Source organism: Fragaria vesca, linkage group LG6, assembly GCF_000184155.1.
Source record: "Fragaria vesca subsp. vesca linkage group LG6, FraVesHawaii_1.0, whole genome shotgun sequence".
Classification (NCBI taxonomy): Eukaryota; Viridiplantae; Streptophyta; class Magnoliopsida; order Rosales; family Rosaceae; genus Fragaria; species Fragaria vesca.
Window position 1 is genome coordinate 18773733 of NC_020496.1, and position 15451 is coordinate 18789183.

At 35.8% G+C, this 15451-nt stretch overlaps 1 pseudogene; it reads left to right on the top strand.

Annotated features, from left to right (window-relative positions):
• Positions 1 to 13157, top strand: part of LOC101307818 — a pseudogene marked incomplete at its 5' end in the record, with an annotated part of 25529 nt that extends 12372 nt beyond the window's left edge.
• Positions 13158 to 15451: the final 2294 nt, after the last annotated feature.

Consider the following 15451-nt stretch of genomic DNA (forward strand, 5'->3'; position numbering starts at 1 on the left):
TAGTAGCCCTATATAGACCCATGAATTTATATAGGGAGTATAGACGAGTGTAAATACATACATATATTATAAAGTCTGAGAGGCTCGATATTTTATGAGATAAAAGTTTTATCGCTTGCGGCATGCATTCGATTTTTCCTTAGAAATTAATTTGGGGAAACATAAATATTTTATTTATTTATTTTTTTTTGTCCACTCACTCTAACATTATTAAATATTTTCCCCTGGGCCCTTCGTTTTAAATTGCCCAGTCTGCAGAGTTCGGGTTGGATCTAGTAGGAGGCGAGGCATAGTCACCCGCATTTCCGTCAGCTTTCATCAGTAGGTTACATGTTTAACCTACTCGTGTTTTCTTGCTTCCGCGGTCTAGTAGCTCTGAATACTTTGAGATTATTGTATATTATGTTTAGAATTTCTGAAGGATAATTATGTGATGTTTGGACGTGTTGTATTAAGAGTGTAATTTGGAATTTTCGAGTTAGGGTTGTCCATTTTCAAGGGAGATTTTCACAATCTTTTCAGTAAATTTTCCTTGGAGGTGGTCCCCGCACGGCTTACTCCGGGTTTCAGGGTGAAATTCGGGGTGGGTTGTGTCAACAGGGGTCTGTTGGAAAGCAAGCAGTTTGTTGTACTTGTCAAAAGCAAGCAGTTTGTTGTACTTGTCAATACCAGCAGTGTTGACAACTCTAGGGAAGGGCTGCACCGGCTCAGGCATATACTGTCCTTGAGCGCATACACCGCTCTCATAAGAAAACATGTCGTTGATGAAGGCCGTTGTTGGATCGTTGAATGTACTGCCCGACTCAGAAAATTGCCCATGATCATGCGGACCCCTTGATGATGTTTCACCGTGATATAACTAACATGTGTATTTCTCCCAAAACCCGTTACTCTTCAGGTGCTGCCATACTTTGTCAATCGCAAATCAATGCATATTACTGCGACACTGACATTTTGTGCACGAGCAATAGAAAATTGTATTCCTGTTAGCATTAGCCAGCGCATATTCCAGAAAACTCATAACTCCTTTACCATATCTTTTGTCCCATTTTGAATGCGAAATCCAACTCTTATCCATATCCTGAAAATATAACAAAATATATATGTATAACTCTAGCTAATTATTAATTAAATTCTATATATAAAATCTTAATTCATTTAGTATTCTACGTACTACAACTAATTAATAACAAATTAATTAACACATATATATACTTAATAATTACATAACAATATTATATATCAACATTATCACAAAATCATCATCAACTCATATCATCAACAACTTCATACCATCAACACAATATTATAAATTAATTAACATATATATATATATATATCTACTACTTATTAACAACAACTTCATATATATTATCAGATCATCAACCAAATCGATCAACACATATATATATACATCTAACGTACTCAAAATCGATCAACTCAATCACACCCAAAATCGATCAACTCAAATAAAACTCAAAATCAACATATATACACATATACGTACCTATATATAACTCCACAAACTAATTACGGACAAATTTCGACAACACCCTAACTTTTTCTCCCGTTTTTTCTTCTCCCGTTTTTTTTTTCCCAGATGAGCTGCTGTCCAGATCTGCAAATATAAGGCACTTTAGCCGACGACATTTTAATTTCGTCGGCTAAATAATTTTAAAGTCGTCGGCTAAAGTTCACAGACTATAGCCGACGAAAAAAATTCTTTAGCCGGCGAAAATTTAATTTCATCGGCTATCACTACAAAAAAGAATTCAATTAACCACCGGAAATCGCCACGGCTTAGATTTGCCGTCGCCGTTGATCCTAAATTTGCGACGGCGCAGCGACGGTAAACACATCGTGGCTAAATCAATATCAGTTTGTGACGGCAACATCTTGCCATGGCAAAATAACACAAAATTCGCTACGGCAAACCGGCGCCGTCGCGTCCGTTTTTATCAACGGCGACGATAGGTGAGTGTCGTGGCAAGAAACCGTTTTTATTTCTGATTTGATGCTACAGTTGTGTTCGCCGTCGCCTGTGTCCTTTAGCGCCAATTATCCCGCCTTCCATTTTGACGAAAAAAATCCCAACTTTCTAAAACTAAAACCACTCTCTCCTCTTCAGACCCATTTATCCTCTCTCTCTTCATACATTCCCTCATCCCAAAAAACCTAATTCAAATCTTCAAACTGATTTTGCCCATCTTTCGTTCCTCTTCCTATTTCTCTACTCTCAATCTCTAATTCGTCTACTTCCTCAAAGAACAGAACTCTCAGTCAAAGAAAAGAAGTCTGAGTCAGCCCCTTGGTGTAGTCTCCTCCCGCTTAGAGCCTCACGATTACAACTAATCGAAGAAACTGGGTTTGATTCTGATGAGGTAAAACCACTCTCTCCTTCTTTCATTCTGTTTATTTTAGTGAATTCGAGTTGGGTTTTTGGTTAGAATTGAGATTAGGAACTGGGTTCTGGGTTCTCTTGTTGGGTTTTCGTTTTAGTTTCTGGGTTTTCATTTTAGTTATTCATGACAAGTGCTTGATGGTTGTTATTGGGAGAATGCGGTGTAGTTTCGTTTTAGTCATGCATGACAAGTGCTCGTTCCTCTTCCTATTTCTCTACTTTCAATCTCTAATTCCGTTTTGTTGTTTGCTTCATTAATATAGTTTATAAAAATTTATCAGGAAAAAGTTTAAAGCTTGACAGATAAATAGAAGGAATAGTACATGATTAGTATTCGTTGTAGATTTATTAGTTGTTTGCATATGACCGGGTATTGTTACAAAATTTATGGTTGTGCTAGGGTCAAGCTTTGATTATGGGAAGTAAATGAGATTTTAAAGTTGGGTTTTCCCAGGGGATTAAAGTATCAGATCAATGAGTGAGTAGGAATGGTGAGGCCTTTATTTTTCTCAAATGTGATCTGGGTAGAGTTTCCTAGCTACCTCGTAAAATCGTAAGGCTCAGCTAAAGGACCAGATTCGACCCTGGGTCTGTGAAGCGGGATTTTCAAATTTCTGGGGGTGAAAAAAGAACTTTTTAGTATTGAGGTTTTTGGTGAAAAGGTCTTAAACATAGTCCTCTGTCAAAAGGCCATGGAGTCATAGCTCCGGAAAGAAATTCATCCAATTCTCAATGAGAACTTTGATTATAAAGGGAGATATCTGGTTAAACTTAGCAAACATGGTGTGATTGCTGTGTGAACCTGATTTGCTGTTATTTTTTTTTTTTTGAATGAGTGAACTTGTAATCCCCAAGTTATAGAGGATTTAACCAAGTCCCATAAGTCTTTATTTGAAGTGACCTCCTTACTGGGCCTATTGTTTGATGTTAATGTGTTGAACTCCTGCTATTTAGACTCAAAATCTCACAAAATATAAGTTTTCCACAGATAGATGGTAAAATGTAAATTTTTACTTACTTTTCGAGGGTGTTCTTATTTTCTTGAAGTGCCATGGTCCCTAACTTTATGCTTGTGGATCGGCAAATCCCTTTATGATTTAATTGATCCGATCACATGGTGTCACTGACTTTAGTTGAGTCTGTTTCTTGCACATGCACTACTTAAACATATTTATATGTTTATTTGCATCTGCAATTTACACTGACAAATTGATTTTTAGGTATATCCTTTTGACAAGGACATGGGTGCTACTCATTTAAGCAAGGTGTTGTACTTTGGTTAAAATCATAACTGCCTCTAGATGGTAAATACTGATTAGATAAATAACTCTAGATAGGGGCTGTCTTGCATTTCCATATCACTTGAAATCTTTAGCTTGCAGACTGATCATTGACTTTTCCCTTTAATATAATCTATAATTTGTGAGATAGCTAGCTTGGTATTAAGATGAAGCTAGCCAAGGGAAGGAAGGTCTAACTTTTCAGTGTTGGTCTCAAATTATTTGATATCTCGTTTTTTGAAATCTAGTTTGCTTAATGAGAGAAATTTATAGTTGAAAAGTAAAATTTGTATAGGAAACATTACTCTCATGCACTTGATGAATGTAAAGGTTAGTACTCCATACAATTTTACTGTATCATATAGTGGATCTTTTAATTGCTTTGTGTTTGCAAGAGGGATCTCCAAAAAAATGAGGTAACTATGCCTTGGTTTGTCACATTTCGTAGTACTGTATACAAAATTGAAGAGACTATGTTTTCAAACGAATAAAATGACATCCAAGTACTTTACCTTCAATAAGAATGAAACCCTCTCTAGCTGTCGCTATGAGAATTTGACTACTTATTGCTATACAAATGCAAGACCAAGACAGCAGAGCAATAAGAGATTGCTTCTAGCTTTTAGTAAGATTTTGGTATTCACTAATCAATAACTCCAATATTCTATATGGCTAACAATCAGGGAGTGGGCACATTTTCTGTCTATTATTGTGAGTGAATGAAATTTCCTTTTTCGGTTTTAGTATCCGCTGTTGTGTATGAACTAATATGACCAAGGCTGAATCTCCTGTGAATGTGAATAAATGTTTGTGGCTTTTCGGTTTAGTTCTGTTACTAGTGTAAGCATTACAGTTTCGTATTGTCAAGTTTGTTACTAGTAAGCTATCCTAAGTAAATTTATGTATATGATGCTTGGATAGTTAATGAAGGGATGACTTTTAGCTTTGCATATATATGGTTGATGGTTAAATCAATACAGTTTTGTATTGTCAAGTTTGGTAATTGATATACTTGTTTCAAGCAACTGCTTTTACTATTCATATGCCTGAATTAACTATGCTTGTGATTTTGATGATTCTAACTGTAGACTTTCCTGTTTAGTTATTTGATTTTAGGGTTTGAATATACTTAGTAAGCTATCTATCTGTGTCTTCAAATTCTGATGAACATGAAAACCTATTTTCTTCTTGCTTAATTTCACTTGTAGAAGCAATGCAGAGATTACTTGAGAATTGAGATAGAAAAATTTGGATTAAGAATACTTGCCTCACTACGCCTTTGATTTCAGGCACACCAAACTCATCTTAAGCTGAAGAACTGACCCTGAAGTTGCAACCACTTGTCTGAAGATCGACTCATCTCAAATTAGGTATTTGAATGAAACCTTATCCCTCTCTTTGTCCCTTAATTTATGTTTTGGATATATATAAGATGTTGATTGTGAAATCTAAAATTCATTTCAACTTCTTTTCAAAATATTGAGTGAAAAGGATAAGATACGTCATTTGTGTGTTTATATTGAGATTTGTATTGGGTTAGTTGGTTAATAAAAATCAATGTGTTGTGTTTTATTAGTGGTGGGTTTAGTTGGGATTATAGTTCTGTCTCATAGGTTGTATGAGGTCAATTTAGATGTGAATATTATCATTGTCAAATTTTTGATGTGGTACTATAATGATCCAGGAATTTTGGATCATGGGTTTGGACTCGTAATTCATTATGTTGTGCTGGTTTTGTTTGAACTAGAATAGTTCAAAATACTATGTTTTGAACGCTAGAATAGTTAATATCACATAGAGTTACACTTTCAGTGTTGAACTTTATTATTAAGCATGTCATACTCATTCATGCATTGTTGTGTAATATGAAATCTATAGTTTACTTCTGCTTACTATGTGCGTATATACTTTAGTAGGGAGAAAAATGGACAAGTTATGGATTGATTGGGGAACTAGATGTTCTAAGCCATACTATGAGAAGTTAGATGAGTTCTTGTCCTTTGCATCTGCTAGTAGAGATATAAGTTCAAGGATATATTGTCCTTGTAGAAAATGTGAAAATCGTGATTTATTTGTAATAGATATTGTGTGAGAGCATCTTCGAGATAATGGGTTTTGGAAGCAGTATAAGATATGGGAGAAACATGGTGAGTCTAGGGATTATGATGGCTCACTGCATAGGGAGGAAGTTCTTTTGGGGTCAGACGATTATATGGATGTAGATATGGTTCGACTAGTCCAAGAAGCTCTAGGAACTGCACATGTTGCAAGACCAGATGCTGAGAATGGTGGCGAAGAAAATTTAGATCCACTTGCTGGTGGCCCAAATGAGTCTACTAAAGAGTTCTTGAAATTAATGAAAGGTGCAAACCAGCCACTATATCCAAGTTCTAAGAAGCATACAGCCTTGTCATTCATTGTCCGAATTCTAGAAAATGGATGGTTTGACACTTCTTTCAAGGATCTGCTTGATATATTTGAGGAGTCTATGCCAGAAGGTGTAAACCTTCCTAAATCCTACAATGAAGCTCAAAAGTTAACACAAGATTTAGGCTTCACTTACTACACAGTGGATGCTTGCCCTAATAGCTGTATGCTATTCCGAAATGGGAGCGATGCAGATCTTGACAACTGTTTGATATGTAATGCATCTCGGTGGAAAGATAATGATGTTGATGGAGGTTTAGAGCTTGGTTCGGGGCATGAAAAACGTCGAGCAGCAAAGCAAGCAAGATACTTTCCATTAAAACCAAGGTTGTAGAGGTTGTTTATGTCCTCTAAAATAGCTACCCTTATGAGATGGCATGCTGAGAAACGAACAAATGATGGTGTGTTTAGGCATCCGGCAGATTCTCTTGCGTGGAAGGATTTCGACAACAAACACTCAAGTTTCTCTGCTGATATTCGGAATGTAAGGCTTGGCTTGGCCTCAGATGGATTTAATCCATTTAGAACTATGACTATACCTCATAGTACTTGGCCCATCATACTGGTTCCATACAACTTGCCGCCAACGTTGTTGATGAAGCAGCCTTATATCTATCTGTCTATGCTTATTGATGGACCACAAGCTCCTGGTGATAAGATTGATGTGTATTTGCAATCGCTAATAGAAGAATTGAAGGAACTGTGGGAAGAGGGAGTTCCAACATTTGACGCTTCAAGCAATCAAATGTTTCAATTGTATGCTGGATTACTGTGGACTATCAATGACTTCCCTGCCTATGCCAATTTATCGGGGTGGAGTACAAAAAGTGAATATGCATGCCCGAATTGCAACTCTGAAACTGATTCAGTATGGTTGGATAATGGTCACAAGTGGGGGTTTGGGAGCAGTAGGAGATTTTCACCTGAAGATCACAAGTATCAGAGAGATGCTAAGTCCTTCAATGGTTTACGAGAATACAGACAAGCTCCTCCAACACTTTCTGGAGTAGATCTTCTTACACAGATTCAATCCAATGGTGTAATTACACAATACAAAAAGGAAGATATGCTAACAAGGCAAGAGATGGGACCGGAGAGACCAGAAAAAGATCCTTTGAAGAAAAAGAAGCACAACTGGAAGAAAAAGTGTATTTTTTATGAGCTTCCTTACTGGCAGCACAACCTCATTCGTCACAACCTTGATGTGATGCATGTAGAAAAAAATGTGTGTGATAATGTTCTTGGTACCATAATGGGAGCTGCTAGAAAAACAAAGGATAATTTGAGATCTCGACGCGACCTTGAGGCTATGGGAATTAGAAAGCAGTACCATGTGAAGGAGAGGGAAGATGGTACTAAATACTTTGAGCCTGCTGATTTTGAGATGAAAAATGATGGGAAAGATAAGTTTCTCTTAGCCTTATCTCAATCAAGAATGCCTGATGGTTCTGCTTCTACTATTGCAAGGCGGGTACGTTTGAAGGGTTGTATGATTGGAGGTCTTAAAAGCCATGATAATCATACCTTTCTACAACAATTAATTCCCTTATGTATACGAAGTTCCTTACCGAAGAATGTGGTTGAAGGGTTGATTGATCTCAGCAAGTTTTTCAAAGTGTTGTGCTCCAAACTAAATTGTGCAGCTGATTTGGAGGAGGCACGTTCTCGCATTATTGTAACCCTCTGTGATCTGGAGAAAATATTTCCACCATCATTTTTTGATGTAATGGAGCACTTGCCTATACATCTAGCTGAAGAAGCATTAATTGCTGGTGCCGTGCAATTTCGGTGGATGTACCCCATTGAAAGGTACTTGCTCACATTGAAGCAATACGTACGACAAAGGGCACATCCTGAAGCATCAATAGCTAATGGGTATTTGATGGAAGAATGCATGAACTTCTGCTCCCAATACCTTAAAGATATGGGTTGTAAGTCAAACAGATCGTTAAGAAGGAAGAATGACGAGGATAACTCCAAGAAAGGGAAGACTTTTTTGCTCTCAGATGTTACTCGTACACAAATTCATAGATGGGTCTTGTTTCATACCGATGCAGTCACACCATATCTCAACTAAGTAATGCATCCAATTCATTTTTTCTCATAGATTTGAACCATATAATACCTTGATTTGTTGATATGCTACTGCATATGTCTCAAAGTTTCTCATTTTCTTACTATGCAGGGAGCATATGTCTACCATTAAAAATCAATATCCTAATGCCAATGATGTTGATGTTGCACGTATTCATTTTGATGAGTTTGCAGACTGGTTTAAGGCACATGTGAGTTGTCTGCAAAATATGGGTGATGTGTCCTTACCGGAAGAAATTGTGGCTTTGTCAAATCCTCCTAGTCCTTCAGCAGCTAGGCTGAAATCATATACATCCAAAGGCCATTTTTTCCGAGTGAAAAGTGTTGACAACAAGCGAACTAGGCAAAACAGTGGTGTGTCTTTACACGGAGATACTTTACCATATTATGGGAGATTGACAGAGATCATCAAAATTAGCTACTCTATTGATATCAAGTATGTGTTGTTTAGGTGTGAGTGGGCACATCCTTCAGCAGGAGTGAAAAAAGATCCTTTTAACTTCACTTTAGTTAACTTTAGAAGATTGTTATACCAGAATGACCGGGTTAGGGATGAACCATTCATCTTAGCATCTCAAGCCCATCAGGTGTGGTATATCCCAGATCCTTCAGGAGAAGGTTGGCTAAATGTCAGCGAAGTAGAGTCTAAGGACTTCTCTCATGTGCAATTTGACACGAGTGATGAAACGAAGTCAGTGGTAGATGTCTGAAATTGTGTTGAGCTGTTGCTTTTAAGTTATATGAAATATCTCAATCTATTGTGCAATTAGGTTTGTTATTAAACCTGCCAGTATATTTGTGGTTGTTATCATAACTTGTTGGTATTATTTATTAGTAAATTATTTGTCGTTGACCAAGTGTTTATTCTTATAGGTGACCATGTTCGGGAAGAAAAGGAAGGTTGGTAGACCACGCCACATGTCTGAATTCTTGAGTCCTAGCAGTTCTTCATCAAACCACAATGGTTCCTCATCATCACAGTCATCCTACACATCTCTTCGTCCACCTTTGATACCGCCAACCCCACTGCCTTCTCCTCCCCAACCTACTCCTCCCTCTACATTACCTCTTCCAGCCCTAGGCATGCCCTGTTCCACTTTTTCTTTTAATATTTTCAGCCTCATTATAATTATCAAATCTAATGTTTACAACTTTCCAAATTAGATGCTTAGCCACAACCTCCTAGCAATACTGTCAGTAGAAGTCATAATAAGGGCATTCCAGAGTGGAATACTGGAGAGAAGGTCAACATTATATTTGATTCTAAATTCCAACCTGTTGGAGAAAGAGCTACACAATTGAAGTCACAATTGGGCAAAATTGTGCGTGATGGCAGGAGGATTCCATTGACAATTATGGACTGGAAATCTGTTGATGATAAAGTCAAAGACGGAATTTGGAATGAGGTTAAGGTAAACATTTCCTAAATTTTAAACTTCAATGATTCATAAAACTTTATATGTGGTATTAATTTGTTGCACAAAGTAACCTTTAATATCATATTTAGAGAACTGTAGTAGAATCAAAACTTGTGTTATTGTTTATAAAGTTGTATTGTCTTCTGGTCTCCAAAGAGATATTTTCTGGTACAATTTTGATTCAGCTAACAGTGTCTTACATGATCTGCATTTTCACTTTATATATATTGGGACTTTTCTTTGTCCAAAGATATTGACTGTTTTCAATATACATCTGAGATTACATGACCATGGTAATACATTTAGAAATTTAGATATCAGATTTTATGCCACAAAGATATTGACTTTTCTTTGTCCAAAGATATTGACTTTAAGATATGTTTCAAAAAGTAGACTTATATGTTTAACTATATGAATTAGAATGAATACTACAGTTTACACACATATAATATACATATATATGATTTTTGAAACTCATTTGCATTTGATTTTAATCATGTTAAGAGTTGAAGTGATCACTCTGAGACAGATCCATGTCCTCACTAGGTTGAATTTTCCGAAGTGGAGGAACCAGATGAAATTCTACATGTCCATGAACCAGTATATGGATCTTTACTTCTTTTGAGCTTTCATGATAACATGTTGAACTTGCATAATAAATAACATAGAACTGAATATGATGATCTGCTTGTTTTTGGCTTAGATTGCTAGATATCAGTTAGTCAATTTAAATGACTAGTACTAGCAGACCATTTTTAATATAATTGGGCAGAATGATTTGCAATGTATGATTACGTGTTATGAATTGTTAATCTTGGATGAGTATTTTGTGCTTATATTGCGTTTGTATACATATAAACTTGTCCACTTATTTACACGAGTATCTGTTCTTTGAAAGTGTGCTTTTAACCAAATTGCAGATTATAGTCTTGGTAAGAATAAGGTCATTAAAATGGGGTCATATCTTTTAATTGTATGTTTTTTCAGCTTTGGTGATTATAAGTTAATATTAAAAGTGGTTACTTTATTTATCAAATGTAGTTCTATATTGTTCACTGTTTTTGGTAGACAAATTTGGTTGATGTTCCAGAAGGATACAAACCTGTGTGTCTCAAAAGTTGCAATTATCTTTGGAAGGATCATAAAAGCAAAACCAAATCTAACTACTTTGTACCAAACAAAAGTAATCCAGAGCTGAGTTCTATGGTTCCTCCAAATATTATAGCAGATCAATGGACTGTGCTTGTTGCCTATTGGAACACTGAGGATGCAAAGGTAGAAGTGTTATGTCATTTCCATTATATTTTGCTAAATAGGTTGACTCTAGCAAGGAAGAAAATTTCGGTGATTACGGAAATTTCGACCCTCTAAAATATGGAAATTTCGACGGAAATTTCAGGGAAATATCGATTGCAGTAAAAAAAATGAGAAAATTGACGGAAATTTGAAGAAAAACAAGGAAATTTTAAACCAAACTTTAAGAGATGTTTGTTTTCTATATTATGTACTATATTTGAAATGAAAACTTTGAATAAACATTGATTTATAGGGAGTTGTAGTAAGTTAAGGTGAAAAAATTAGTACTGAACAGTTAATAATTCTTAAAAGTTTACTTTAAACATCTTTTTTTTAAAAGGTATATATATTAAAAATGAATTAAGAAGTGTAGGTAAAAAAGTTTTTTTTTAATTGAAGTGTAGGTAAAAATGTTAGTTGAAGATTAGACATTTACCTAATTTTTTACTTTTCTGATTCGGGAAAAAAAAACCAATATATATTATAAAAATACAAAGATAAATAAATTAGATGGTTAATAGGGTTGGTTAAGGTGTTAGCCTTGTACCAACCTTAACCAATCAAGCAAGGTTCGAATCCCCGGAACTGTAAAATCATTTTGCAGCGCATGACGCCATGACCACGTTTGGAGTTTTGAGTCAAATATTTCGGCGGGACCACGTTTGGACTTTGACATTGGAGTCAAATATTTCGGCGGCAGGACCCACGTGCAGATTGCAGAGGCAGACCGCAGACTGCAGAGGCAAACCGCGGGAAAATTTTCGGTGGGAAGTTTAAAAGTTTTTCCGGAATATCGGTAAATATCGCGAGATATTGGTAAATATCGCGAAATTTCAAGATTTTCGGACGGAAAATTCTGGGGTGAAAAAAATGTATCGATAAGTGAATATCGCCGAAACTTTCGATTTTTTCTTCATTGGACTCTAGCGTTTAATTTTCAAACTGATTTTGTAGGCAATAGCGACCCGTAATTCAATCAATCGAGAGACACGTGGACCATCTCATAATACTAGTAGAAAAATTTTGCTCAATTAAGATATGAGGTAGTGTTGAAAAAAGTTGTACTTGACATATGAAGAGGTTTATAATAAGATATGTTATTAGTTTATGGAGTTATTTATTGTTTGTACTTGGCAGATGGAACAAAGTGGAGAAGAATCTGATAAATTTAGTGTGTGGAAAAAAACATGCAAAGAATCCAATCCAGAAGTTGCCCAAGTCATTGTAAGTTTCAGCAACCTTGTTATGTTATTCACAATTGTGGTTGTTCTTTTTTTGGTCTTTCCCTAGCTAAGTAATTTATAAATTCATGTAGAACGAATACAACAGGAAACTGTCACTAGTGAGACCAATGGAAGACCAAAATCTTACAGCTGTAAAAGACCGTGTTTTTCATGATGTTATCGGAGAGGATGGTCATGGTTATTGTCGTACCTATGGTTCTACTGTGCCTCGCAATTTGGTATATCCACAAGAACCATTGGAAACTGCTGGTAGCAATGACCTTATAGCCAAAATCACTGAAGAGGTAACAGAGAAACTGAAAGAGTCTTTTGATAAGAAATTGGAGGATGCTATTAAAATGCTTCAAGCTCAGATTGCTAATAATATGGATTGCACAATTGCACATGGGGGAAGAAACACAATTGCACGTGGACTGGTTAGTAATTTTTCAGATACACTGCCTTGTTATTCTTTCAAATTTTGAAATACTTTTACTTGATGTACACCTGAAATTATGTTTTGAGACACTTTGATGTTCTAAGTAATGGAAATTCTGTTTTGTTAGAATGAATATTTTTGAAGTATGGTTTAGTATGAATTAGGGTGAAGGTGCTTGATTTAATCTAGATATGGTTTTAAGCATTAGGGTCAATGCTTGAGCATGTAGACACTTTGATGTTCTAAGTAATGGAAATTGCCCATTTTTTATTATGAATATTTTTGAATTATGGTTTAGTATGAATTAGGGTGAAGGTGTTTAACTTACTTGAATCTAGATATGGTTTTAAGCATTAGGGTCAATGCTTGAGCATGCAATAGGTTTTTATTTTCACCTTTCACTTCAAATCAGACAACTAATTGTAGAAAATGGTCTCATTTATGCAATAGGTACCAGCTGATGCAACAAGTGGCCATGAGGCTAGGAGGGAGTCCATAGGAGAGGGAGATCATGAGGCCACTGCCAATTTTGATTCAACTTCTGATGATGTCACTGGTCACCATGATGCTCCTGCATAATTTAGGTTTATGTCATATTGTTGTGTTTTAGAATGTGATAGAACAAGATCATGTTGGAATATTGTTGTTCCTTTATGAAGCTCTTTTTATTGTTGTAGCACTTTGTTGGTTTGGTTTAGGTTCCATCATGTGGAATAATATGTTTATGTTGGATAATTTGGTAATGAAATGAATGTTGGTCATTGTGTTAATTTTGTTGGAATGAATGCTAGTTGATAGTGGTGTTAGTACCTTGTTGATTATGATTGTTGCTATTGTGGATTGAATGAGATTTGAATTTGCAGGTTTCTGGTAAAAAATGAGATTTGAAACAGTTGTGGTAACAATTTTTGTAGTTGGCGACGGCAGAGTCCCGTCGCCAACATTTTGGCATTTTCAGCAGTTGGCGATGGTAGAGTCCCGTCGCAAATGGTTTTGGCAGGAAAATTCAAAAATTTAAGTTCAAATTTGAAATTTTTGAAATATCACAACGACGGCAATCGCCATCGCCAACAAAGGTATCTGCGACGGCAAGTTCAGTAGCCAATTTCTGTAGCTACTTAAGCGACGGTCTTTGCAGTCGCTATTTGCCGTCGCAAACATGGTTGTGACAGCTCACTACCGTCGCCAAAAGAAACGGCCAGGCCCTCAACGGCGACGGGAAAAATGTCGTCGCCGTTGGTCTTTTGCTACGGCATAATAACTTTTGGCGACGGCATTTTGCCGTGGCTAACTGAATTAATTTTTGTAGTATATGGTCAACTTTAGCCGACGAAGGAAAATTCCGTTGGCTAAAGTGGACTTTAGCCGATGAAAAAATAGTTCGTCGGCCTGGTTTTTTTATTTTCGTTGGCTAATTCCTTTCTTCTGGTAGTGATGATTAATTGATAATAGATCTCAACTACATATTTTCTCTGTTTGTAATTGATTACAGATACCAAGTTACAATACAAATCTTATTAAGCTGTTAGTTGAATTTTGCATCGAATCTTATCAATATATTTCTATTTCGTAGGTTTCAATTAAAGCCTCTAGGGGTTTGTCTCTACTTTTAAGTTATGTGTTAATTTCCTTCTACTTGATTGAAGGGCACGTTCTTTTTTTTTTTTTTTTTTTTTTTTCACTACCATCATTGTCAGTACACTTTACATTCACATCCATACAACTTTCGTTTTTGTTTTATTCAGAATTACATTTCATTTGACTTCAATTGACAGACAAAACAACGAAGCTACATCATCCTCATTAAGCAACAAGCTGAAGAACAACTAAATGTCAATCACTACAGTGTTTATATCTAACTCTTAGTAGGCTAGGATTGAGTTTTTGGTAAAAAACAGTAAACAAATAGGTGGAGCATTTTGTACAGTCAAAACTGAAGATATATTTTTGATCATACTGCACAAAACAAGTTGTTCTGCTTTGCACTTACAAGACATTTACTATTTTGGGTAGGACACAACACTAGATGTTTTGTTATGTAGTGTTGTTGCTTTTGTGATAGCTCCACTTTTAGATTTATATGTATGTGTGATATACAATGTATTGAAGTTCTATGAAATACATATCAAAAACCTTTCCATTGATCAACTGAATCATTAACCAGCTTCATAAATATATACATTGCGCCAAGACGCGGGTATCAATTCTAGTTTACTATATACTATTTGTTGGTTAACTATTTATAAGCACTATTCATGTGAATAGTATGAGAATGTTTTTACCCTTGCTTTTTCAGCTGTAATTCCGCATTTGCCCTCACCTGTTTCTCTAGCTATTTCTTTCTTTCTCATCGGCCGTACGCGTATTGCCTTTTCTTTCTTCGTCTTACACGTACTTGAGTGTTCCAATGGTTTCAAGAGATGGTGAGAGACGTACTTGTCCTTTTTTGATCAGTTTCTTTTGCTCATGTAGAAAGTTTGGGCTTGGAAAGGGACGATTTCAGTCGTTCTCCCTGTTTCATGCAATGCTTGATGTGTTGATATAATAGTTTTGTATATAGTTTTATGAATTGTAGTAACGTAAACTTAAACAATTTTAGAGAAAGGAAACTATGTCTTATTTTAGCATCTTGGTTAAGAATAGTCATATATTGTCGTTCACATCTGTCATTATCATAAGACTATTATAAAATAAGGGACGATTTCAGTCATTCTCTCTGTTCCCTGCAATGCTTGATGTGCTGATACAATAGCTTTGTATATAGTTTTATGAACTGCAGTAACGTAATCAAACAATTTTAGAGAAAGAAAACTATGTCTTATTTTATCATCTTTGCTTAACAATAAAGTAATTGTCATTCACATATGTCATTA